Below are 27034 nucleotides of genomic sequence, written 5' to 3'. Positions count from 1 at the left end.
AATAGCCCTACATCTGTTGGATTGTGATAGCCCAAATCTCACTGAATGTGAAGTTAAAAACCTTCCTATAAGAAAACCCCAGACCCAGAATGATTTCACTGGTGAATACATTGTTTGACAAACTATGACCTGTGGGCCAAATCCAGCCCATCACTTGTTTTTCTACATCCCCTAAGCAAAGAAGGGTTATTACAATTTTCAATGATGGCAAAAAAAATCAAAAGAAGAATTGCATTTCCTAACATGTGAACATTATATGTAATTAAAATTTCAGCATCCACAAATAAAGTTTATAGGAACACAGCCATGTCTATTCATTTATATATTGTCTATGTTTTTACAGAAGTTTGCTGATCCCTGAATTCTAATGAGGATATAAGTAATACATAACTTTTAAAGAAAATAGAAAACTCTTCTTAACTAGTTTTGAGTAGCTAGCATGGCTTTGAGACCAAAACCAAATAAAGACATTAAAAAAAGCCAAAACTATGGACCAATGTCTCATAAATATATTGGGTTGGCCAAAAAGTTCATTCAGGTTTTTTCTGTAAGATATTATGGAAAACCCAAATGAACTTTTTGGCCAACCCAATAGATGCAACCACCCTTTAAACAAAGTTATCAAATTGAATGCAAAAATTTAATTTATAAAAGTTCAAGATATCATGACCAATTACATCACAGCAAGGCGCAACAGTTGTTTGACATTTAACACTCAGTTGTTGTACTTAACCATATTGACAGCCTAAAAAACAAAAACCACATTAATAACCCAATAAATGCAGAAAAGGGATTTTACAATATTCAATACTTATCATGATAAAAAACTTACAGAAAGCTAATGACCTAGTAAAGAGCACCTACAAAAACACCTGTAGCTACCTAAAGACTGAATACTTTCTCCCTAAAGTAAAGAACCAAAAAATTTGCCCCCTTTACTACTTCTGGAGTAGCATTGTACTGGGGGATCACAGTCAGTATGAAAAGACAAGGGGAAAATTGCATCCAGATTAGAAAAGAAGTGTAAAACAATCCTTACAGATGGCATGATCATCTATGTAGAAAATCCTTAAAAGTCTACAAAAAAAAGCATTTGGAGCAAATAAGTGAGCTTATCAAGACTGTAGGGTACATGGTTAATACACAAAAATTAGTTTTATTTCTATACTTGTAACAAACAATTGACAGTAAATTTTTTTTTTTTTTTTTTTTTTTGCGGTACGCGGGTCTCTCACTGTTGTGGCCTCTCCCGTTGCAGAGCACAGGCTCCGGATGCACAGGCTCAGCGGCCATGGCTCACGGGCCTAGCCGTTCTGTGGCATGTGGGATCTTCCCAGACCGGGGCACAAACCTGTGTCCCCTGCATCGGCAGGCAGACTCTCAACCACTGAACCACCAGGGAAAGCCAGTAATTAAAAAATATATACCATGTAAAATAAAATAGAAAATTATAAATAGAAATAAATGTACAAAAATGTATACATGACATTTATACTGAAGACTATAGAATATTGCTAAGAAAAGTTAGAAAGACCCAAACAAATGAGTCCTCATGAATTGAAGGACTCAACAGTGTTAAGATATCAATTCTGTCCAAATTGATCTATAGATTCAACGTGATCACAGTCAAAATCCCAGCAAGGATATTTTTGTTTTGTTTTGTTTTATAGAAATTGCTAGGCTGATTTAAAACTTTGTAAGGAAGTGCAAAGGACACAGAATGGGCAAAATCTTATTGGAAAAGAAATTAAGTTGGGGTTCTTATACCATGTGATTTTAAGTTTTATTATAAAGCTATAATAAACAAAACAGTGTGATATTGGCATAAGGATAGATGTATAGATGATTAAAACAGAAGATTAAAACAGAAGAGAGTCCTGAAGTGGTAGTACACATATTTGATCTACTGTCTTTCAATAAATGATCAAAGGTAATTCAATGGAAAATGTTAGCTTTTCGAAACTGGTGCTGGAAAATTTGGTTATCCATATGAAAAAGAAAGAAAGAAAGAAAGAAAGAAAGAAAGGAAGGAAGGAAGGAAGGAAGGGAAGATGGAAGGAAGGAAGGGAGGACATGAAACCATAAAACTAGAAGAGAACATGGGCAGAACACTCTTTAGCATAAATTCATAAATTGTAGCCATATATATATATGTGTATATATATACATATATATGTGTATATATATACATATGTATGTATATATATATATATGTATATATATCGTCTCCTATGGCAAAAGAAACAGAAGTAAAAATAAACAAATGGAACCTAATTAAATTTAAAAGCTTTTGAACAGCAAAGAAAACCATCGACAAAATGAAGACAACCTACTAAATGGGAGAGAAAATTTGTAAATGATATAACCATGACCAATAAGAGGTTAATATTAAAAATATATAAATAGCTCACACATCTCAATATCAAAAAAATAAACGACCTGATTAAAAAATGGGCAGAAAACCTGAATTGATATTTTTCCAAAAAAGATATTCAGTTGGATGGCCAAATATTTTCATCTTTGCATTTTTCAACATTTCTTGAGTTTTTATTATTAGTATTTATTTTTACAGAATATCAATGGCATTATTTTTCAAAACAAAATAAAACAAACATTGAATGAGTAGTACAAGAATTAGGGGCAAGTCTGAAATATTGGTCATAGTTATGTTTTGATATTCTCAAAATAAATAAAAAGTGAAATAAGCATTAAATATATTAAAATTCCTTAGGTTTTCTGTGGGGTTTTACAAAGTCTTTTATTGAAGAGTTTTGTGGGGTTTTGAAGATATGTCTTAATGAGGGCCATATAGAAATCTTTATTCTTAATAATTAATCAATTGAATGCTTGTCCTAAAAGACTGGGATTCACATAAATCAAAGGGCTAGGAAAAGGTAGTTATGTACCTGGCTTTTCTGAGTAGAAAAGAAAACGTGTCCTCCAGAAGGTTGAGTGATGAATATGTTACAAGTTTGGAGAGAAAGGTTGTAACAAAAGAAAGGTGGGAACTGACTGCCAAGACCAAAGAGTTTTTTCTTTATTATAAAGGCAATAGGACACATTGTTAAAAGTTTTGAATGGAAATGGGAAAGGGCATTTTAGAAAGCATATTCAAACTGAAATTGTAGAATGGGCTTAAATATGAAGAGACTAAAATTATGGAGGAAAGATTTTACCAAGTTGAGGCATGAACAAAGATGAGCCAGGTTAGAGGGGTGTTTTTGGATGGGTTTCCTGTCTTTAGGGGCTGACAAATCCTGTGACGGAAAGAATGACACATATGAAACAAAATGAGCCATTTCATGACAAATGTGATCAAGTATGAAAGGAGTTCCAGGGAGAGGAGGTTTAATGAAGGATAAAATATTTGAGGAAGGCTTTATGGAGACAGTCATTTAATTTGAGCTTTGAAACAGAATGGAATTGAAATGCATAGATTGGTATAGTTGCAAAACAAAGAAAGAGTCTTAGGCATGCATTATGGAAAAGTGAATTTAGTACTGTAATTCTCAAATATTCAAAGAAAAACGTTTGTGTCAATCTTAATTTAGGGAAGTAGACTAATATAGTATGTAGTATTAGAATAATGGCTTCCCCAAAGATATCTACATACTAATTCCAGAACCCATGAATATGTTACTTGATGTGGCAAAAGGGACTTTACAGATATGATTAAAGTTGAGGACCTTGAGATGGGGAGGCTGTCTATCCTAGATTATCTGAGTGAATCCAGCCTAATCACAGGAGTCCTTATGGTTCTGGAGCATTTGAAGTCTAACACATGTCTCATTCTTTGATATAATGAATTTGTGGGTGCTGGTCTCTAAAGAGATCCCCCTGCTTGACATTTCCTCTCTTTTTTGTATGCACATGCTTTTATTTTTAATTAATTAATTTGTACCTACGTTTAAAAAAATTATTGAAATATAGTTGATTTAAAATGTTGTATTAGTTTCAGGTGTACTGAGGCCCTTGACAAATAGCCCCAGCTAAACTTGCATTCAGAAACAAGCACCAATGTGTATGACCTCTCAGCCAGACTAGCAGTGTCTCATACTATGTAATAGTTGGTACCCAAGACAGGATTACTTTTTTAAAATTTCTTTCTTATACTATTTAATCTAATATTTTCTTCTGCAAGTATATATTCACGAAATTTGTAAGCACTTTGACACAAGGACCCTGTCTTATTTGTATTGGTATTCCCAAGAATGAGCCCATGCCTGGCACATAAAAGGCACTCAGAACTATTAAAAGAATGAAAAAGTGAGTGAGTGAGTATTTAACTTATAATTGGAATGAAAAAATATACAGTGTGCTAAAGAAGTAATTAATATAAGTTAAGTATTCAGTTACACTTGGAATCAGAATTTTATTTGGAGATTTTATCCAAACCAAGTCCTAAACCATTGCCACTTAAACCAAGTAATGAATACCACCTAATCATAATTCTAGCATGCACAGGCAATATGACTTAATCCCTATTCCCAAGGCAACTCAGTTCTTGGGTCATGTTGTCTATTCGTGTGTATTCTCTTCAGCAGCTCTGAATATACTCAATACAGAATGCGGCAGGGAGCTACTCCAATGGCTATGCATACCTGGTTGGTTTTTCCACTAGAAAAAGAAAAGACTTTTCTTAAGACACTTCTGGGAAAATAACATGCCTGATTCTTTGGAATTACTGTTCATCTGTGGGTTTCCAACAGGAATCTCAGAAGTTTTTAATTATTGTACATTATTTTCTTCCTATAAGTCCTTGAGCTCATAAGAAAAGAAAAAAAAAAAGAGGTCTACCACTGAGGTTGACGTGTCAATGAAGTCCATTGTGAACTCCTGAGTATAATATAAACTTCACCTGAACAGTTAAAATTCTTGGCTTCCAAGAAGAACATTGTAGAAAGAGAGCAAGGTATTTGTTTCCAATACATTAATTTTATTCAGGACTCTAAGTCCCAAATCAGTTCTAAACTCTTCATTCCAAAGAAAGTTAACATGGTTCATATTTTTTAAATTAAAGAACATTTTTTACCCTTTTATAGTTGACATGAGTATTGCAGTGCTGTCTTATTAGTAGTGAATAATTCTAAGGTACATAAATAGTTCACTTTATAAAGGGACGGTGCCAGATCAGGATAGAAATTCCGAGGCTTGAAACCACTGAACTACCCATCTAAACTGAGCTGTCAGACTATCCATCCAGATGGGTAGACTCAGGTAGGTAAATAAATTTATTTGACACTAAATAAAATTCCAAGAATAAAAGTGACTGGGGCTAGGCTTATGACTCTTGCTTATTCTGACAGTGAGAGGGTGATGGTACAACTTCTGGAGTCAAAAATCTCAGAAAGAATTCCAGCCCCACCCCTTGCAAAATGTACGGACACGTACTGATATAGAATGGATGATGAATAAACATTAGTTGTTAGATACCCACACATGGAATAATGAAAGAAAAAAAAATGAAAGTCCCAAGAAAGAAAAGAGATCAAGGTTGGTTATAATTTTCTCTGTCTATTCTTTCATTCCTACAGCCCCTCAGATTCATGTACAAAAATCTTTATTTAAACAGATTCCAATTAAAAGGAAACAGAACAAAGAAACAAAAATCCAGTGAGTAAACTCAACTAAGATTAAAATATAGTACCCATGTATTTTGGATGACAAGATGAACATGAGATTTTTAAGCTCTTTGAAAGGAGGGAGCATATATTTTACCCATTTACTTGACCTCCTATCTCTCAGAGATATAGGATACCTCAGGCATTAGAGTTCATGAAATGACTGATAATAAAACAAGGGTTAGAAGCAGAGGAAGTCTCATGCCCTAGTTTCCCAAGGATACTATACTAAAGGGTGCTTAAAATACTGAGACAAATATGAAAATGGATGAACATGGCATGACTATGCTTATTCTCCAATGTTGTATGATAATGATCGGAAGATAGTGATGAACAGATGTGGGAGGCCTTGGGACTGTATTGCCTTTAACAAAGCTGATGCTAACGAAAATGCTTGGGATCTGTGGATTCAGGTAAACTATGTACCACTGGCTGGGATAAGTCATTTTCTCTCTCTGGCATTCAGTTTCTTCTTTGTGGAGTGAAAGAGCTAAATTCAATGGCTATGATATTCTGTCCCTTGGTTCTTCGAGGGACTCATTTGATTTCCTCAGATAAGAATTTGCATATAAGGTGTTTACTTGGAAGGTGATCCCATGAACTGTGGTCTTGGAATGAAGAAGTGAGACAGGGAAGTGAATTAAGTCCAGAAAGTGTGTATTATCAAGAAAGTTACCCCTGGGAGCAGTTTGAGATGCATGCCACTGGGAAACTCAGAAATAATGAGAAACAGCAGCTTTCAAATGTTTTAACCTCAATATACTTTTACCATCTTAATTATTGAGGACCCCAAGAAGCTATCGTTTGTGTGGCTTATATCTAAAATTATTCATCATACTAGAAATTAAAACTGAGAAAATGTATTTATTAATTTAAAAATGAGTAAATATATTACATGTTAAATAAATGGCAAACATTTTATGAAAAGCTGTTATATTTTCCAATACAGAAAACTGTGTGAGAAGGATGTCATTATACTTCATAATTTCTACAAATTTTTTCAATATCTTGTTTAATAGAAAACAAATGGATTCTCACTTATGCCTCTGTGTTCAATCTTTTGCTGTATATTTTAGTTGAAATACTTCTACACTTAACCAATTATGTTGTTCGAAAAAGGAAGAGTATTTTAATTATTTATATATATATATATATATATATATGTATGAATATTCTCAGATAATTGTGTATATTCTTGTTTGATATTACACTAAAACTTGACAATTGATAATTTCTTAAAGGTTAGTTTTAATGCGAAGTTTGAAATCACACGATCATTTTGTATTCTTATTTCATTAAAATCAATGTTTTTATCCTGTTCTTTGAGCAAATCTTTTACCATATTTGCCATATTTGATTTTGATCATGTGTTGGTCAAAGGAAAATTAATGGTTCAATGAGTTAGGCAGATATTCCAAATGCTGACATATTGAATTATACAACCTCAAAAATTCACTTGCATTATTATCCCCATTTGTGTCCTCAGAAAAAGCAGTTAAGCTTTGGGAAGTCATCAAGCTCACAGTGGTGGATATAAGTTTTCAAAAATTCTAATTTTCTCCTGAAAGCTCAGATTTTATTATTGGCAACAAATACTGTCAGTGGTTTCTTTGAAGTAACAGCCTGATTTCATTCATTTTGGAAAATGTCTGCCAAGTACCCAAGTCTGAATAAGCATAGTTTGTTCTTTCAATTCAAAGTTTTACAAGTGCTTTTCTTTGAAACAACGGTCATACTTCAGTATGGAACAGAATTGCTTTATATGTAGTTCTCATTTTCACATAGAATAATAAAATGACTTCTACTCAAAGGTCAGTATTTAATAAAATGTAATTTTTTACTGCTTCATGAAGGACATTTTAAGTGAAACTGACTTTTTTCCCTCATCAGTCCAAGATGGAGGAGAATACAATGACTACCAGTAAAATCAGTACAACTAGTACAGCAGATATCCCTGCCTGATTGCTAAGGCAAATTTCACACCATAGTTTTTGCACTGTCAGTACAGATGTCAACACAGTGAAAAAGGCAAATAATACTTTAAAGTTATTATGGCAGTAATTTCTTGAGGGCCTCCAGATATCCATGGACCATACTTTGAGAACATGTGCATCAGAATTCTCCCACCTGAAGGGTGATCCAGCTGGGAATTTGTAGGTTGAGAGCTGCTCTAGAGAGGCACATGGATTCCCCAGCGCTTCTCACCTTCTGTGCTTAGGGATGGAATAGGTTTCAACAACCCTCAGAAAAACAGATGCATATTTCAGAAGTTGGAAGTCAGACGTGCACTGAAATAGAAGAGACCAAGGGGAAATAGGTGGGTAGCAAGGGAGTCTGTTAAAGCTACAGGAACGGGTAGTGCTGGGTGAAGGCTAGCACAATCCCTTGCTCCATCTTCCTCCTTCAAGGAGAGCAATTCTATTCTCATTTGTTTCCTATATTGAATTTACATCTAAACAGATTGCTTGAAGAAAGGGTTTTAATACTGATGAGTTAGAACTACTGATTTTGATGATTTCTAAACTCCCTCTGACCCTAACATGTTCTAAATATATTATTAATTACTATTAAATCCCTAACGTGGCATCCTAATTATGTAACCAAAAGAAGACAAGATAAAGGAAATATTAAGTAGATGGCCATCTGTTTCAAGCTGGATCTTGATAATCTATAACTTTCTTTCTCGATCTTTTTCTCTTCTTCTCCCTCAATTCTTGATTCACCTTCAGCTTTCAGCTCAGCAGTGGAGCCACTGGAATGTGAAATCACCTGGAATATTTAAAGCAGTCACCAGGTCTGTCTACCTCTCTACTAGTTGGACAGGAAACCTTTGCTGGCATCTTGAAGAAGCTTACAGGGAGGAAAAATTGAAATTGGTTTTCATGGCCTTTCCATAGAAGTCATGTCTACAGGGAGATGGTCTCACTTTCTACTGGGACCCCAAGGGCTACAACTCAGAGTAAATATGAACCAGAAGTTCCCCTGCTATCATGTGGATTTTTCAGCTCATATCTCCTGGGAGATCCAAAGGCACTCAGTCTATGAAATTTAGTTTAAAGTGACCCAAGACTAGTAGTGCCACCAGTTACCTAGCTGAATCAGATATAAATTCTCTCAGAAGGAAAATATGTTCCTCCCAAAGTTCAAAGAGTTTGGGAAGAAGAGAGAGTGTTAAAGTAAGGGATCAATACAGGTTCTTCCCATATCTGTTCCAATGCTTTCTCTTGCAGGTTACAGATAACCTAACTCAATCTGGCTTAAAAATTAAAGCCCATTTCTTGGTTCTTATAAATTGAGGTTTAGTTCAAAGTGCCTTTCAGGTGAGGTTTGACCTAGTGCTTCACTTATGTAATCAAGGGCACAGGTTTTTTATTCATATCTCTGTTTCTATACAGTCAGCATCATCTTAAAATTACAAAGGAAGGTTAATTTTCCTTGTGCACATAAGATGCCTGCCTCCAGAAAACAGGGCTTCCCTACATCCTTATCCACAAATATGAGGATAGAAGACTTCCCTTTTCTCAACCATCAAACCAAAGCCCTTACTTCACTTAGGTCATGAACCAAATTAGGTTTTGTGCCTCCTCTTTTTTTATTATTATTATTTTTATTTTTGGCTGTGTTGGGTCTTCGTCTCTGTGCGAGGGCTTTCTCTAGTTGTAGCGAGTGGGGGCCACTCTTCATCTCAGTGCGCGGGCCTCTCACTATCACGGCCTCTCTTGTTGCAGAGCACAGGCTCCAGACGTGCAGGCTCAGTAGTTGTGGCTCACGGGCCCAGTTGCTCCACTGCATGTGGGATCCTCCCAGACCAGGGCTTGAACTCGTGTCCCCCACACTGACAGGTGGACTCTCAACCACTGTGCCACCGGGGAAGCCCCGTGCCTACTCTTGAATTAACCACAGTGAGCAGGACTTAAGCCATAGGCCAATAAGAGCCTATAGTTCTGGATGTGAGGTCAATTCCATGCACATTGCACGGCTGCTATTCAATGGAGGGAATGTAGAATGAATTCCAGGAAAGCACATTAATATATCTATATACAACCTCGAGGGCTGAAGTAAATTCACAACTTGAAAGTACTGTTCCTCCAGAAAAGAGCTCCCCATCGTACATTCACCTTCACCTCAGATTATGGAATTTGGGCTTTTAGGCACAGCAGTCCATCTTATTGTATCATTGTGAAATCTGTCAAGCCAGAAATCTAAGATAACAGCCAAGAGAAGGAGGAGCTAGATATCCCAGGCTGGTTGGCTCAGAGGTGGAGGGAACCAGCATCCTCATCTTTGGCAGAATAAAGGAAATTTGTTTTCAGGGTCTAAGGGAGACTTTGTTCAGAATCTCACTGTTACTTCTCTCACCGAAATGTTTTATAAATGATCTATTTTAATGTAAATGCTAATATATAATAATTACTATTAGTAAATGCTCTATATACTATATACATCCCTATTCCTTGACACCTTGGTTATATAACTACTACTGCATGGATGATGAGGACTTCTGAATTGGCTGAGATAACCCTTTCATTACTGGGAAGATAGGAAATGAAAATATAAATTAAGCATAATTATAGACAATGATGTCAAAGTTGCATTTTTTGAACACCTGAAATTGAATGTCACACCCAGTATTGCAGCCAGGTATTCCTCTGATCTGCCTTTTTTTTATTGTAGTAAAAAATATATATAATATGAATTCTACCCTCTTAAAAAGTTTTATGTGTACTGTATTGTTAACTACATGCACATTTTTGTACAGCAGATATGTAGAACTTTTCATCTTCCGTGATTGATACTCTATACTCATTGAACAGTAACTTCCTATTTCCCTCTCTCTTCAGCCCCTGGCAACTACCATTCTACTTTCTGCTTTGATGAGTTTGATTATTTTAGATACCTTACATAAGTGGAATCACGCAGGTTTTGTTCTCCTGTTACTGGCTCATTTCACTTAGCGTAATGTCCTTCAAGTTTCATCCATGTTGTACCATATGTCAGGATTTCCCTCTTCTATGGCTAAATAATATTACATTTTAAGTATATACCACATTTTATTCATCCATTTCTTCCTTAATGGACATTTAGGTTGTTTCCACCTCTTGGCTATTGTGAATAATGCAACAATATACATGGGCACAAATATCTCTTTCAGATCCCGATTTCAACTCTTTGGATAAATACCCAGAAGTGGGATGGCTGGATCTTATGGTAATTCTATTTTTAATTTTTTGAAGAACGTCCATAATGCTTTCCATAGTGGTTGCACCATTTTATATTGCCACCAACAGTGCATATGGGTTCCAATTTCTCCACATCCTCATTTACACTTGTTATTTTCTGTTTTGTTTTCTTTTATGTTTTTATTTATTTATTTATTTATTTGCGGCACGTGGGTCTCTCACTGTTGTGGCCTCTCCCGTTGCAGAGTACAGGCTCTGGACGCACAGGCTCAGTGGCATGGCTCACGGGCCCAGCCACTCCGCGGCATGTGGGATCTTCCCGGACCAGGGCACGAACCTGTGTCCCCTGCATCGGCAGGCGGACTCTCAACCACTGCACCACCAGGGAAGCCCTATGTTTGTTTTTATAATGGTCATCCTAGCAAGTGTGTGATGATATCTCATTGTGATTTTGATTTGCACTACCCTGATGATTTGTGATGGTGAGCATCTATTTATATACCTATGGGCCATTTGTATGTCTTTGGAAAAATGTCCATTCAAGCCTTTGCCAATTTTTTATCTTAATCTAGTTATTCAATTTTTTTGCCATTGAGTAGTAGGATTCCCTTATATATTTTGAATATTAAGCCATTATCAGATATATAATTTGCAAATATTTTCTCCCATTCTGTAGGTTGCTGTTTCACTCTGTTGATTATTTCCTTTGCTGCTGAAAAATGTTGATGCAGTCCTGCTTGCCTACTTTTTGCTTTTTTTGGTCTGTGCTTTTGATGTCATATCCAAGAAATCAATATTAAGAAGCTTTTCCCTTATGTTTTCTTCTAGGATTTTTTTAGGTCTTATGTTTAAGTCTTTAAGCTGTTTTGAGTTGATTTTTGTGTATGGTGTAAGATAAGGATCTAATTTTATTCTTTTGCTTGCGGCTATTCAGTTTTCCAAAGAGCATTTGTTAAAGAGACAATTCTTTTTTCCATTGTGTATTCTTGGCATCCTTATCAAAGATCACTTGACCAAACATGTGTGGGTCTACTGGGCTCACTATTTATTCCATTGGTCTATATGTCTGTCTTTATGTCAGTACCACACTGTTTGATTATTGTAGCTTTGCAATGTATTATGAAGTCAGAAGTGTAAGGTCTCCTGCTTTGATCTTTATCAAGATTATTTTGGTTTTTCAAGATCCCTCACGTTTTCCTATGAATTTTAGGGTTGTTTTTTAAATTTCTGCAAAAAATGCCATTGGGATTTTGATAGGGATTACATTGAATCTAGATAGCTTTGGATAGTATGGACATTTTAATAATAGTAAGTCTTCCAATCCATGAATACAGGATGTCTTTCCATTTGTTTGTGCCTTTAATTTTTTTCATCATTATTTTGTAGTTTTCAGTGTACAAGTCTTTCTCCTCCTTGGTTAAGTTTATTCCTAAGTGTTTAACCATTTTGATGCTATTTTAATGGGATTTTTAAAATGTTATCTTTTTCAGATTGTTTGTCTGCTGTGCTTTTATAGACTGTTCTTCACAGTGCCATCAAAGGTAGACACTCACAGCATCTTTCTTAGAAACCTATGTTTGAAGTGACTTGAAGGATTCAGCATTCTCCAAATGAGAAAATGGATTAGTCTTTATTTCTGTGCTCCTCAAAATGCTCTCAGATCCAAAAGGTCTTCCTAATGACCCAAACTCCTTATTTTGAAAGTCCTCTGAGAAAAAACAATCATTGAGATCTATGTGGAGGAAGCTTGAGGGCTTTAAAAGACAACTCCTAAAGTTTTCACCACTCAGTCTCTGGTTAATATCCTTCTTCACTGTGGAAACTTCATTCTGGGCATTTGTAGAACTTATTTTCTTCTAGGTTGTGGTTTTGAAACAAACAAAACCCAGTAAAAAGTGTCACAATTTGCTACAGCCATTGTGCTTTGTCCCTTGTGGTCTCCAGGCTGCTCCAAGTGGCACAGCAAATTTCACTCCTCCTCTGAAAGATGACACACGAAGGTTTTTTTTTGTTTTTGTTTTCCCCTTGTCATGGGACCTGACTCTGGGAAGGGGGCCCTAAGCTCTCTAACGTGATCACTCAGTACTGCTGGCCTCGGTGTTACTCAGGACGGTGTAAGACTGCCTCTCCAGGAGAGAGGCAACGAGGTAACCCTGCCTTGTCAGGAGCAAGAGCTGAAGGGGCCCTGAGGCAGCTGGGGGAATATGTGTAAACCTATCAGCTGCCTGGAAAGAGCAGTCAGATTTCCCTGCACCAGCTCCGAGGGCCCCTGGGGTTGTGGGTGAGGTAGGCGGGTTGGTGGGTGTTAGAGTTCTGGACAGAAACTGCTGTGCAGAAAGTCATGGAAGGGCAAACACCAAGGCACAACCCTGGGCCTTTCTGGAAAAAAGTCGGCCCCAAGGCCAGAATAGTTTTGACAGTTTTACCTGCCTAACCAATGTGCGATCTTACAATGATTCAGGGAGACACAGACTCCATCAACCTTCCTTATTTTTGCTTTACTTAAAAGCACTCATACACACAATAATGACAACAAACAAATAAAAAATGCTCTTATTTCTTTTCCAAAAATAGCATATCATCCTTATTCACATTTAGATATACAATGAGGAAAATAATATAATAATAATTAAAAAATAAAATAATTTCAGTCCAATCAAAATCTAATCATTCAAACATAAGCACTTTTAATATTTTGCTATATTGTCTGCCTAGCCTTTTTTCCCCATTATGTTTGGTATATACATGTCATAAAATAGTTTTATAACCAGCTTTCTTTTTTTGTTACATAATGCTATCCAGTAAACCTTTACAGAAGTCATCACATTAGCCATATATTATTTCATTTCTCAGTCAAATGAGCTTTTCTTTTCCTTCTCAAGTGACTTAAACAAGCTTCAATTTTCTTATCTGTGTAATAAGCATACTTAGCACAGATATTTTGGAGATTCATTAAAACCAGCAACAGAGCACCTGCCAGAGTAACAACTTAGGAAGTGTAACTTCTTCATGTTACTTCTACCGATACTTCTATCACTTCTACTACTACTAGAAGGTTATCAGGGACTTCCCACGTGGCTCAGTGGTTAAGAATCCACCTACCAATGCAGGGGACACGGGTTTGAGCCCTGGTGTGGGAAGATCCCACATGCCGTGGAGCAACAAAGCCTGTGCGCCACAACTACTGAGCCTGTGCTCTAGAGCCCGCAAACCACAACTACTGAGCCCGTGTGCCACAATTACTGAAGCTCATGTGCCTAGAGCCTGTGCTCCACAAAAAGAGAAGCCACTGCAATGAGAAATCTGTGCACCACAACAAAGAGTAGTCCCTGCTCACTGCAACTAGAGAAAGCCCACGCACAGCAATGAACATCCAATGCAGACAAAAATAAATAAATAAATTTATATCAAAACAGGTTATCAACCTTTCCCTAATGCTGCACTTTCAAATTCTGTATTTTTGTTTTATAGATATTTTATTAGTACAAATTAATCATTGTTTTCTTAGACTAAAGAACTAAAAGTGAACTTATAGGATCAAGATTTATAGAATCAAAGATCATAACTGAAAAATTCCTTAGTATTTTTATTGTTCAGTGAGTGTGTTCTGAACACCTCCAGGAGGAAGGTACTGTGTGAGGTGTCAGAGTTACATGTACCACACACGGAAGATATAGCTGGTCCCTGCCCATGTGCAAGGGAGCTAACAGAGGACACAAATGGCTATGAAAAATATTGCCTTGAAGAGCTATAGCTGCATGAAAATTAAAAAAGGAGTACAAGGCAGTACTTTCTATAACGATAGAAGGGAGACTTGGCCATGTACATTGAACTGCTAAGACAAGTTGATAGAAATGGAAGAAACTGTATACTTGACTCGTGCTCATTAACATGAGCACTTGGGCATTAAGTGCCACTCGATCAAACACAACGTCTATTTCATTTCAGGTTACACTACACTCCAGTTCTGCACAGACATAAAATGGAGCAGGAGGGCAGAAGCAAGCACAGATTCCGTGAGCTGTGCAGAGTTCCATAACATAGTCCTGAGACAGACCTACGATAGTCGTTATGAGAGAATAGATATAAAAATAAATTAGATGTAAAGTCTCCCCTCAAATTTTAGCACTTAGCAAATATAAGAAAATCGCAAGGATAATTAAAGAACCCTGACTGAAGGGCTGTAGTTGTTGAGATGAGAGAGGAGTCCCTTACATCCAGGAGGGCATGGGAGAGCTTAATTGAAGTTGGGTGTCAGAGATTGAATAGAATTTGAATTTAGGTCAATGAAGGCAGTGTTCTCCAGGCCAAGGGAATTGAATGAGAACAGGAAAAAAACGAATCATGGGTAGCATGTATGGGAAGCAATCAGCAGTTCAGCTTGATCAAAGAAGAGACCAAGATAACAGATAATAATAACTACCCACTACTGAGCTCTCACTATGTGATAACTTCTGGGTAGAGGACTTGATCCATTATCTTTTCGGAGCTCTACAACTCTGCAATAGTTGAGATATCAACTCATTTTACAGATTGAGACATCATGCTCATTTTACAGATTGAGACAATAGAAGCCCACTGAAGGTTTTAGGCAAGAAAATCTGCCCATTTGGAGCTGTGCTCCTAGAAGATTACTTTGGCAACTGTGTGCAAGACAGAGTGTAATGGAGGAACAATGGACAGGAGATCCTGTTTGCTGTTGAGGCCGTGGCAATAGTCTAAATGACAACACATGATGATCTGACTTGTAAACTACAAGGGAGGAGAGAGGATGAGTATAAGGCTTTTGCAGAGGTCAAATCTAGAGGGTTAGTAAACTGATTGCATGTGAAAACTAAGAAAAAATAATGATGCTGAAGTTTCAACCCTGGATGACTGTGAAGATGAGGTGCCATTAATAGAGGGAGAATAGGAGGGCCTTAGGAGGACTGATGATGGATTTGGTTTGGAGCGTACTAGGTTTGTAGAACAGCCAGTGGTAGAGCTCCAGCAGATGATGGGAAGTGGGAAGCTGGAAACCCAGAGACAGAAATTTGGGAGCAGGGATGTAATAAGAGTTAATAACAGGCCAGTAGCTGGATGCATTCACTAAACTGGCCACTCCATAGAGCTGCATCACAGAGACATAACATGACAATGAAACTGCCAAATTCTGAAGTTTCAGGGTTATTTAAAATGCATTATCATTTAGTTCTTTAGATCAAAATTATGTTTGGTTAAGTTTAATTAAGCAAAAATAGCTTCACATATTCATTTTACTTTTGGGGGAAACTTTTATTTCAGAGCAGTGATGTGTTTGTATGTGTGTGTGTGTGTGTGTGTGTGTGTGTGTGTGTGTGTGTGTGGTTTTTTTCCTGACAACGAAATAGAATAAAAGCAGAGTTCATGATACATCTTTCAAAACTGAAGAGCTGGTAGCACTTTTCTGTTTTCAAATCCCCAAAGTAAATGACTTCCTTTAGAATCTAAAACATAAATCATAATTGTGCTTTCTTTCTGGGCTTCTGCCTTTTGTCAAATTAACAGCTTTAGAAAGAAACATACTTTCAGATGACCTGCGGTTGGACCTAACATTTCTTCCCCAAACTGTTCTCAGACATTTTCGTCATGGCGGACCGAGAGAGGACAGACTTTCAGGATCTGCTGTGTGTGGCCCAGATCCCCTTTCTCTGGCACCCAGCAGTTTAATCACTTTACCTCACAGGGGGCCTCTTTTGGCTAATGAATCCTTAGCTCCAAATTTTCCCTAGTTCTAATGAGTGCTAATAAAATGCATTTAACTCCACTAACGCAACAAAAACTCAGCATTGTTTCATTGTATCTACTTAACAAGAACCTTATTTAATATCAGATTACAGCCTGCTCAGCCAAAGCATTATACTGGGGGGGAAGTGGGGCTGTGAGAAGGGAGTATCAAGTGCTATAATGTGGACATTCCTCCTTAATATGCCCTGCAGTCTTATGTGATTGCTTAATTCATTTAGCCGAGCTGGTCTGATCCTTCTGCCAACTGTTTTGTAAAATTTACTGCAATGCTAGGCAACCGGTCCCACCACACAAGCTAGAAATATAGTATTGCTTTTCCTGGGACCAAGCTAGTAACAGTTGTTTGGGGAGAGGCCACAGGCAATGGAGCAGATACTGTTACAAAAACGAAGACATTTGGGATGTGCTTCGTTTTATGAAATAGTCACAGCAAATCCAATTTTTATTAATAAATGTTTCCCCTAATTGTTTATGGTCTAATTTCAGAAGAAATTCATCTTTATTTCAGATTTACCTTCAGTGAGCAGTGATGTCTAATCTCATATTTATTTTAGCTATGAACTTCTCTTCCTTCTTTTGAACCAGCTCTTCATTCAAATAGCTATCAGAAACAAATAGCTTTTGGAAGCCTTCCAGTTAAAGAAAAGAACCATTTTGTAATTTGAATAACCATTGCTTGAATGAGTTAATTTTAAAGTTTCCTGTATATTGAACTTTATGAAACAAACATATCTATGGTTTCATTACTTGTAAATTAGAGATAACTTTTTACTCTCCCCATCCAATTTTGTGATCTGGAATATTCCTGGTTCTCTTGGCACCTGAGAGAGATCACATTCAGAAACATTTTTATCTGTATTGTTTCTTAAGGTACAGGATTCTATTCACTTTGATGACCTGCTTATTAAGAAGTGGAAGATACACTTCTCGAGTTTTTGAAGAAGGACTTTTCTATAGGTTTATGAAGGTAAAAGAAGTTGAGGAAAGGAAGAGCTTCCTTCTATTTTTAAAATATTTATTCAGAAGAATCTATTGTTATCTGTAGATGAAAATAGTTTACAAATTGTTTAGGAAAATGACAGTATGAAAGACTAACAGTTATCTTTTGAGACCTTATAAATGGTCACCTGAGAAGAAAATAGGTGAAGACTGCAGGAATCCTTTCAAGGTTTACCTTGTAGAGATGTAGAGATCATCTAGAAATCCTTAAGACCAGAAAGTCATTGTTTTTGAATTTCTAACAAATTGTTTGAGTTAAAATTTACTTTTGACAAACTACAAAGTACAGCTGCTCTGTTCTCCCTCTATCCTGTTCCTCCTTGGTGGATGGAGTGAAGAGGAGAGCCTGAATCCCTCTAGGCAAGGATAAAACACGAGATTACTGCGAGGTATACCTGTGTTCCATAGCATCCCAACATCTCAGAAGAATAAATTGTTGTTTCCACCTAAACAAGAAATGCACCTTTGTTCAAAAATCAGTCTGGATGAGACAAACACCACAAATTTTTGTAGCTTCTAGTTATAAATTGAGTGCTTTTTCTTCTTCTAAACCTTAGTTTCTGGTCAGAATATAAAATAAGTTTCAAAATATATATGACTTCAGATGGCTGCATGAAATAAACCAGTAATAAAAGAGCCAATGTGTAGTTTTTGGTGATATGGAATATTAATATGAGAATAAGTCCTATGTAATCCATTTTTTCTCATCTATCTAGTTGTAGATCATTTATTTATTTATAGATAATGTTAAATAATTTTACATCGAATCTCTCCAGCTAATTTTATTTCCAATGTATTGATAGAGAAATGCTTCTAAGTAGCTTTGTGGTTCAGACTACATCTGATCAAAGGCTAATGAAAAATTAGCCTCATGGAAGCATCTGAGAAAGCAAATCATATATTGAGTTTTCCTTAAACAAACAAACAAGCAAAAACTTAGAAGAATACCCCTTTATTGATAGAGTAGAAAGCTAGTCTTTTTCAAAATGTAGGAAAGACTAGCCTTTGTCCAAACTAAGTCATTGCTAGTAATGGCTGGGATTAACTGGTTTATGAGTAGAAATTTCTCTCCCTGAGACATTGGACTCATATAACTGAGAAGAAGCTTCAATTACTTCAGGGAAGAAGCTAAAAAAGGAAGAGGTTTATTACATCCACAATGGGCCAAGGTATCTGAGCCTCTGTGCTCCTAAAGTAAAATGTAACACTTACTAGGGACTTCCTTGGTGGCGCAGTGGTTAAGAATCCACCTGTCGATACAGGCGACACAGGTTCTAGCCCTGGTCCAGGACGATCCCACATGTTACGGAGTAACTAAGCCTGTGCGCCACAACTACTGAACCTGTGCTCTATAGCCTGTGAGCCACAACTACTGAAGCCTGCGTGCCTAGAGCCCATGGTCCGCGACAAGAGAAGCCATGGCAATGAGAAGACCACGTACCGCAACAAAGAGTAGCCCCTGCTTGCCGCAACTTTATATAAAACACTTACTAGACCAGGCTTGCATGGGATTTAATATATTCTGCTTAGCTTTCTTTGGTTCGGGCATGCTAGAAGTGCCTCTTTTAAAGAACCAAGACACCGTTGAGAGTGAAGGAAAAGAGGTCATGAAATCTGTTTCAATTCTAAACTTTTAAGGGACTAGAAAAGGATTCCCCGGCATGTGGGATCTTCCCAGACCGAGGCACGAACCCGTGTAGCCTGCATCGGCAGGCAGACTCTCAACCACTGCGCCACCAGGGAAGCCCAGGAAGTTTTTTTATTTATAACATGAAGGATAGTGTAACTGTTGTTTCTTTGAACACAAAATCATTATCTCTCTTTTATTTGTTTAAAGTCACGACCAATTTCCTCATCAAAAATCTGGGAGTCACCCTGGGCTCTTTCTTCTCATTTGTCCCTCACAGCCAATCAGCATTGGGCCTGGAATATTTTTCGTCCCCAGTTTCTCTCAAATCCATCTTCTTATTGAAGCCGAATCTGGCCTCTGTACCCTGACACCAAATTAAATCTCTGAGACACAGTTTTGGGTGAAGTAGGAAAGCTTTATTGCTTTGCCAGGCAAAGGGGGCCACAGCGGGTCAACACCCTCGAAACTGTGTGTCCCAACTTGGAGGGGGTAGTGAGAGGTTTTATACTGATAGCAATGGTTCAAAGAGGGTGTGATCAGCTGGTGGACATTCTTCTGATGGGTTGGTGGTAAGGTAAGTGGGAGTCAGCACCATCACCCTTCTGGTTCCAACAGGTCTGGGGTCTAGTGTTTGAGGGCAGCATCCAGTTAACTTCTCCCACCTGATGGGGGTTTCAGTATCTGCAAAACAGCTCAAGATATTGTTGTGTGTATCTCTTGAGAGGGAACCAGGACCCCGCCCCAAGGCTGCACTATTGTTTCTTTTGACCTTCCTCCCTTCTCTAATTAGCATCCATCTGGACATGCTCAGTTGGAACTCAGGGCAGGTCATGGAGGCTGAATGAAGTCTATTTCCTGTAATCAAGAAATTGGGGGCACAGAAAGGCTATTGTGCCCAGGAGTCCCACAGGGCCCTGCTCAGTATCATTAGCCCTCCTTTTTAAAGTAAGTTTCCTGAGGTATGAATTTTAAACCATGAGACCTACCATTTTGAGTGTATGGTTTGCTGAGTTTTAGTACTATTAAACATTTGTGCACCAGTCAGCACAATTCAGATTGAGAACACTTCCATAATCCTCAAAAATTACCTTGGGTTTATCTGCAGTCAATCCCACTTACAGAGTCTCTGGCAACCTTTGATCTACTTTCTGTCTCTATGGATTGTCCTTTGTGGTCATTTCGTATAAATGGAATCATACAACATGCGGCCTTTTACATCTTGCTTCTTTCACCTGGCATAATGTTGCCGAGTTTTATCCACGTGGCAGCGTGTGTCATGACTTTGCTCCTTTTTTATTGCTGAAGAGTACTCCATTGTGTGGATAGATCACTTTTATTTTATCCATTTTTCAGCTGGTGGACATTTTGGCTGTTTCCAGTTTTTGACTATTATAAATAATGCTGTTTATAAACCTTTATACCCATGTCTTTATGTGGACACATGCTTTCATTTCTCTTGGTAGATTTCTAGGAATGGGCTTGCTGGGTTATATGGTAAGTATATATCTAACTTTTTTAAGAAAGTGCCTGCCTGTTTTCTAGAGTGACTGTACCATTTTACATTTCCACCAGCAATGTGTGAGGTTCCAGTTTCCCCACATCCTGGCCAACTCTTGGTCCTGTCAGCCTTTTTGACTTTAACCACTCCAGTGGGTGGGTCAGGTGGCATCTCATCGTATTCTCCATACTTGCATTTCTCTAAGGACTAGTGATATCCAGAGCCTCTTCTTGTTGTTTTGCTTCCCGCTATCTTAGTTCAGAAGTTCAGGTCCTTCTCTCCTCCCACTTGGCTTATAAAACGTAATAGTCTGGGTGGTATTTACAGCTTTTCTTGACCCTGAACACCTCCCCTTTGCCCTTGTTCTGATAAGAGACCTTCTTTTTTCTCTGGAGACCCCATTACACATAATTCATGTGTGGCTGATCCTGCTTCTCTCACTCATAGCATCGTGGAAACCAGGCCTGGCTAACTGGAAAACAATATTTCCAGAACAAAGCAATTGGTTTAAGATTGGAGTTATCACATTTCCCTTGGCAGGAACCTTCCTGCAGAAACTTGGGAGATACAACTAATCGGACAGTTTAACTTTATTAGTTGCAGATATTCAAAACCAAGTAAACTAACTACCTTTGGAATTGTGTGTGGGTGTATATAAATGCACACAAAATATTATATGGCCTCCTTGACTATAAGGCTCCTCTATAGCCAAGAGGAAAATTCCCCCTTCCACAATACACTCTCAAGAATATTTTATTTTATATTATTTTATTTTATTTTGTTTCATTTTATTTTGTTTCATTTTATTTTATTTTATGTTTTGTCCTCCGCAGATATCCCCTCTTGCCCTAATATTAACTGGAGGCTCAGTTTGGAGGGGAGAGTGTCATTGGTTCCAACAAAATGCTTGGACTTGCTGTTGACATTCTCTATTGTGCTTGGGAAAGTAAGGCTGCCTGAAACATTTAGGTCCTGTGTAACCAGTGGTCTAACTGGAACAACTTGCCTCTTATTAGCATTGTAACTTTAGACAAGTTATGTAACATCGCTATGCCTTATTTGAGACATCAGTAAAATGGGGTTAGTAATAGTTTCCACTTCACATACTTGTTAATGGTGATTAAATACATTGTACATATTGCAAAGTGCTCAGAACAGTGCCTGACACATAGTAAATTATCAATAAGTGATAAGCACTTATTTACTTGCATGTGCACAAGTAAAAGTTGTCATTAACAACCACCATGGGCAACAGGAGGAAAGAAAAGGCTCTGAAACTTCTGAGACTTCCTTGTCCCACTTGGGAATTGACTTCTAGTTTGTGGTTAGTAAAGAAGAAAATTATTACTGAAGGATATAATGGGTTTGGATCATTTAATGCAGTTTCTTTTTTATTGAAGTATAGTTGATTTACAATATTATATTAGTTTCTGGTGTGCAACATAGTGATTCAAAATTTTTATAGCTTATACTCCATTTAACATTATTATAAAATATTGGCTACAATATATCCTTGTAGCTTATCTATTTTAAACAAAGTAGTTTGTATCTTTTGATCCCCTACCCCTATCTTGTCCTTGTCCCTCTCCCCCTCCCTGTCCTCCACTGGTAACCACTAATTTGTTCTCTATAGCTGTGAGTCTGTTTCTGTTTTGTTATATTTATTTGTCTAATACAGTTTCTGGTGTCAAGCATCACTCCCAAGAATTCCTTCCCTAACCCCTTCCTCTCCCCACATCAGAACTCCTTCCATACAGTGACTGCTAAAAATAATCAGCTTGAAATATAACTTGATTAAAACCTCTTAGCTATCCTCACCATACTTTAATAACATATCTTTCTTTGAATGAAATGAACAAAAGAAAATAAGATATTCAAAATACTTTAGCTAAGGCCAAAAACTTAAAACAGATAAGCCCCCTTGGCAGATTTTGTTTATATTACTGACAAAAAAAAAGATCACTATTACCTTTATAGAACTTTCTTATTTCCTTCCTTCCTTCCTTCCTTTCTCCCTTTATTCATTTATTCTCTCTCTCTCTCTCTCTCCATATCTATCTACCTATCTATCCATCTATCTGCTGAGTTCTACTGAAGGAGACATGAAGTGCACGATGTTTTTATATTGTATTATTTTTACTTTCAAGAGAATTGAATCTAGTAAGGAAATCTGAATATATATAAGTAAGACAAAACATCACAATACAAATGTAGAATTAGTCCTACAAAGAAAACGTTCTAGAAGTCTAGAGAAAAAGAACCCATTTCATGTGATGATCACTGAAGTCTTTATAAAGGTTAAAGTTTGAATAGAACTTTGGAAAAGTGTGGGAGGACTTGCAAATGGAGAAAATGCCAGGAGTCAGGAAAATGCAGAGTAGGTACTCATACTAGATATGCTCATTGTAACAATTGCTCACATATAAGAAGATAAAGATACTGACAAACTATTAGCCAAAAATGTGCTTTACAGTCATTTTTTTCCAGTAGCATATAGAATTTTGCACTGACCTACTCACATTGTCTCAACTAACATTTTGTAACCCTGAGCACTGAAGTACCTATAGCTGATGTCTGGATACAATATTTTGAAAAATGGAACTAACCAGTCAAACTAACCATCACACCTTCTGCCACTCACTACCAGTAACCACTAAGCTCCTCAGTTAAGGTCTTAATCAAAAAGAAGTCATCAACCCCCTTGTGGGACGGAGAGTTGTTTGAGAAGAGTCTTACTCTGCATTTTTAGTAACGGGGATGTATGATTGTTGAAGCCAGTTGAATGACTCTAAAATAAAAAAGCAAACTTTACTCCTATCTGAAGGCAGTTCCTTTGGCCTGCTCAAGGGCTTTCCTCTAGCAATTCTGCCCTCTTTCTCCTCCTTCTTTCCTGGAACATTCCAACTGGCATACAAATGTGTTTTTGCTAGTTCCTCATCTTAAAATAGTTCCTTCTTGACTCACTCAGCTCCCCAATGCAGCAAAACCCCTATAAGAGTTGTTGTCTATACAACGCATGGGTTGTCCCATGCTTTTTCGCTCACCAATTGAGTTTTTAACCCCACCTTTCCATAGAAAATATCTTGTCATGGGCACCAATGAACTCCTTATTTCCAAATTCAATGGTCTATTATTATTGATCTCATCTAACCTGGTCTATTGGCCACATTTGAAATGATTGATTTACTTCCATCTTTTAAAATTCTTTCTCTACTTCCAACATAATACACTCCTGTTTCTCCTCCTATTTTCTTTTTTCTTTTTCTTTTTTTTTTTTTTGCAGTACGCGGGCATCTCACTCTCCCGCTGCAGAGCACAGGCTCCATATGCGCAGGCTCAGCGGCCATGGATCACGGGCCCAGCCGCTCCGCGGCACGTGGGATCCTCGCGGACCAGGGCACGAACCCATGTCCCCTGCATCGGCAGGCAGACTCTCAACCACTGTGCCACCAGGGAAGCCCCTCTCCTCCTATTTTCTGAACACTCTTCTCAGTCTGCTTTTCTGGTTCCTTATCTTTTCGTTTATGTCTTCATGTTGGAGTATTTCTGGGTCAATCTTTGGAACTCATTTAGTTTCATTCACGTCTTTGGTGATTCCATTCAATCTTATGATTTAACACATTATCTATACGTTAAGGACTCTTAAATTTATATCATAAGTTCACTCCAGACTGGAATATCTAATGATATATTCAGCATCTCCACTGGGAATTCTGATTGACATCCCAAACTCAAGACGTCCAAAACTGAATTCCAGATCTTTCCTCTACACTTGCTGCTCCTGCAGCCCCCCTCATCCAGTGTTTCAGGATAAAAGCCTTGGCATTATCCTTCACCTGTGCCTTTCTCTCATGCCCTCTTCCTGATTGTCAAAAGTTCCTGATGGGTGTACATTCAAAATATAACAAAATTCTACCAGTCCTAACTATCTCTACTCTTACTACCCAGTTCCAAATCATCAACACCTCTCTCCTGGATTACTGCAATAGCCTCATTGCTTATTTCCATGCTTCCACTCTTTTCCTTCTGCAGTCCAATTTCTCCAAACTAATAAGTCTCATAAGGCAAGTCAGATCATGTCACTCCCCTGCTCAAAACATTCCAATGGCTTTCCATCTCATTCAGATTAAAAATTAAGTTCTATGTTGGTCTAAACCAACATGCCTGAGGGATCTGGCCATTGTTAGCTCTTCAACATCATATTTACTGTGCTTCCTACCCTCTACCCCCGACTCACTCCATCCCAGTCACACTAGTCTCTTTCTGGTTTTTGAATCATTAGGCCTCTGCTGATGGTCCCCATAGCATGGAAAGTTTTGTCCCCATATATTCACCCTAACTCCCTCATGTCCTTCAAGTGTTTATTCAAATGTCACCCTATTAATGAGTTTCACCCTCTTTACAATTGCAACCTGCCACCCCAAACTCCTGATCTTGCTTTGATTTCTTTATTTTATGATCAAATTATGTTTTTAATCTTCTAATATATTATGTAGCTTACTTATTTTTTTCTATTTAATGTTTACTTTCTATCCTTTCTGACAAGACTATAAGCTCCATAAGGACAAAACATTTTTAAGGGGGATGGGTGAGGGTCTGGGTTGTTTCCTGATTTGCCTCAGGAAGGGAGTAGGTATTCAATATATACTTATTGAAAGAATACATTTTAGACCTGGGCCATGAATTAGCTCACTTTTTTGGCACTTTGTCATTATTTCCAAAATGTCTGCTACAAAAATGGCTATGATATAGATTTCTTTGTACATATGAGTGGGAGTGGCAACTTGTGAAGAAATCTGAGTGCTTTTTGATTTGCTATCTTTAGCCCATTGCTCTTGTGTTCTCCTCAACCGTAAAAGAGCCAAGTCAGGTGGCCCTGAGACGTGACAGGGAGTCCAACAGACAGTGCAGATGGATTTTTTTTTTTTTTAACTGATTAATAAAATGGATGGAGAAGATTGCTGAGACCATAAAGAAATGGTGGAGAAAGAACATGCCCTTTGTCCAACCCCTTCTCGAAACCTAATATATATGATTAAAACAATGCATTTATAGTGCTTAATAAAATAATGTCTTAATTTTCTCAGTAAAAAGAAACTGATTCCTGTTGTGTTCAAAATGTCATTGACTCCAGCTGTGTAAAAGTAAAATTAATAGTTCAATTTAAAAAAAAGAAAGATGACATCAGTCTATAATGAAATAATTGGAGTGGAATGCAGTTATGCCCTTAGACTCAGCAAGAGCTGGTCTTCCCTCACCTCCATGCCTTAGAGGGCCCTTCTCTGGTCTTCATCCAGCCTGTTCCTTCCCACAGGCAAGGAGCTCCACAGGAGCCTATGCTTCCCCATTCATCCATCCCCATGTCTAACCTCTGCCTAGTTGTCAGGACCTTGGAATCCCCTGCCCAAATGGCCCTGAGACAGCTTTAAGGACTTGCAAGGGTCTAGTCTCTGAGTCTGACCTCTGAGGAAAGCTTACACTGCCTCTGTGTACACCCTAGAACTGAGAGGTGGACAGGGGTGGCTGATTTGTGAACTGAGCTTCAGGGGATTGACTGTGGTGCCCATTCACAAGTGCAAGAAGATCCCTTCTGGGGTGCAATCCAGCTGGGACTGAGAATGGGGCTGATCAGAGACCCATAGCAGGGCCCACAGTTCCTGTGTTGTCACTTTCCTGGCTGAAACTCCAAGCCATCCCAGAATTTTTATTAGAACTTAAAGTTCCCAGTCATGAAGACATATATGGTAAGTAAGAGAATAGAATAGAACTGATCTACTACATATTTGTAAATTTCAATGATAACTTCTAATCTTAAAAAAAAAAAAAAGAAACTGAAACTGATCTCCTACCCCTCCTCACACACGTATGCAGACGTGGATTGACATAAACACCCACCTGGTTCCCAATGGGTCTTTTTCTCAGCTAGGATTAGAGAGATCTCTGCAGAGCAATGGGAAGATACTGTGGTACAATACCTCACAACGAATATTAGTGACTGGCTCCTTCCTGCCTCTTGTTCTCAGTGGCCTTGGGAGGAGCACGTTGCCCTGAATGATCTGGGCAGTAACACTCTAAGAGAACCCCACTTCTGGTTCTGAAGCAGACCCCTACAAAATTTTACCTGGGAAAAGAAACTTAACATATTTAGGTAATGATAACCAAAAACTCAGTAGGACATGGTCTGTCTAATTTCATAATGAAGAGCAAATTTTATAGGTCTCTATTTCTAGTATGAGAAAGTAACATCATTTTCAGTATCAAATCAAACACGGGTTTCATTGAGACACGTGAAATAGGCCTGCAGAAGAGGGAGGACAGCCGGGGGTACAGCTTTCTGCTG

This window comes from Neophocaena asiaeorientalis, unplaced genomic scaffold (assembly GCF_003031525.2).
Source record: "Neophocaena asiaeorientalis asiaeorientalis breed wild unplaced genomic scaffold, Neophocaena_asiaeorientalis_V1.1 scaffold430, whole genome shotgun sequence".
Lineage (NCBI taxonomy): Eukaryota > Metazoa > Chordata > Mammalia > Artiodactyla > Phocoenidae > Neophocaena > Neophocaena asiaeorientalis.
The sequence above is the reverse complement of the archived record's forward strand: the minus strand, read 5'-3'. Positions refer to the sequence as shown.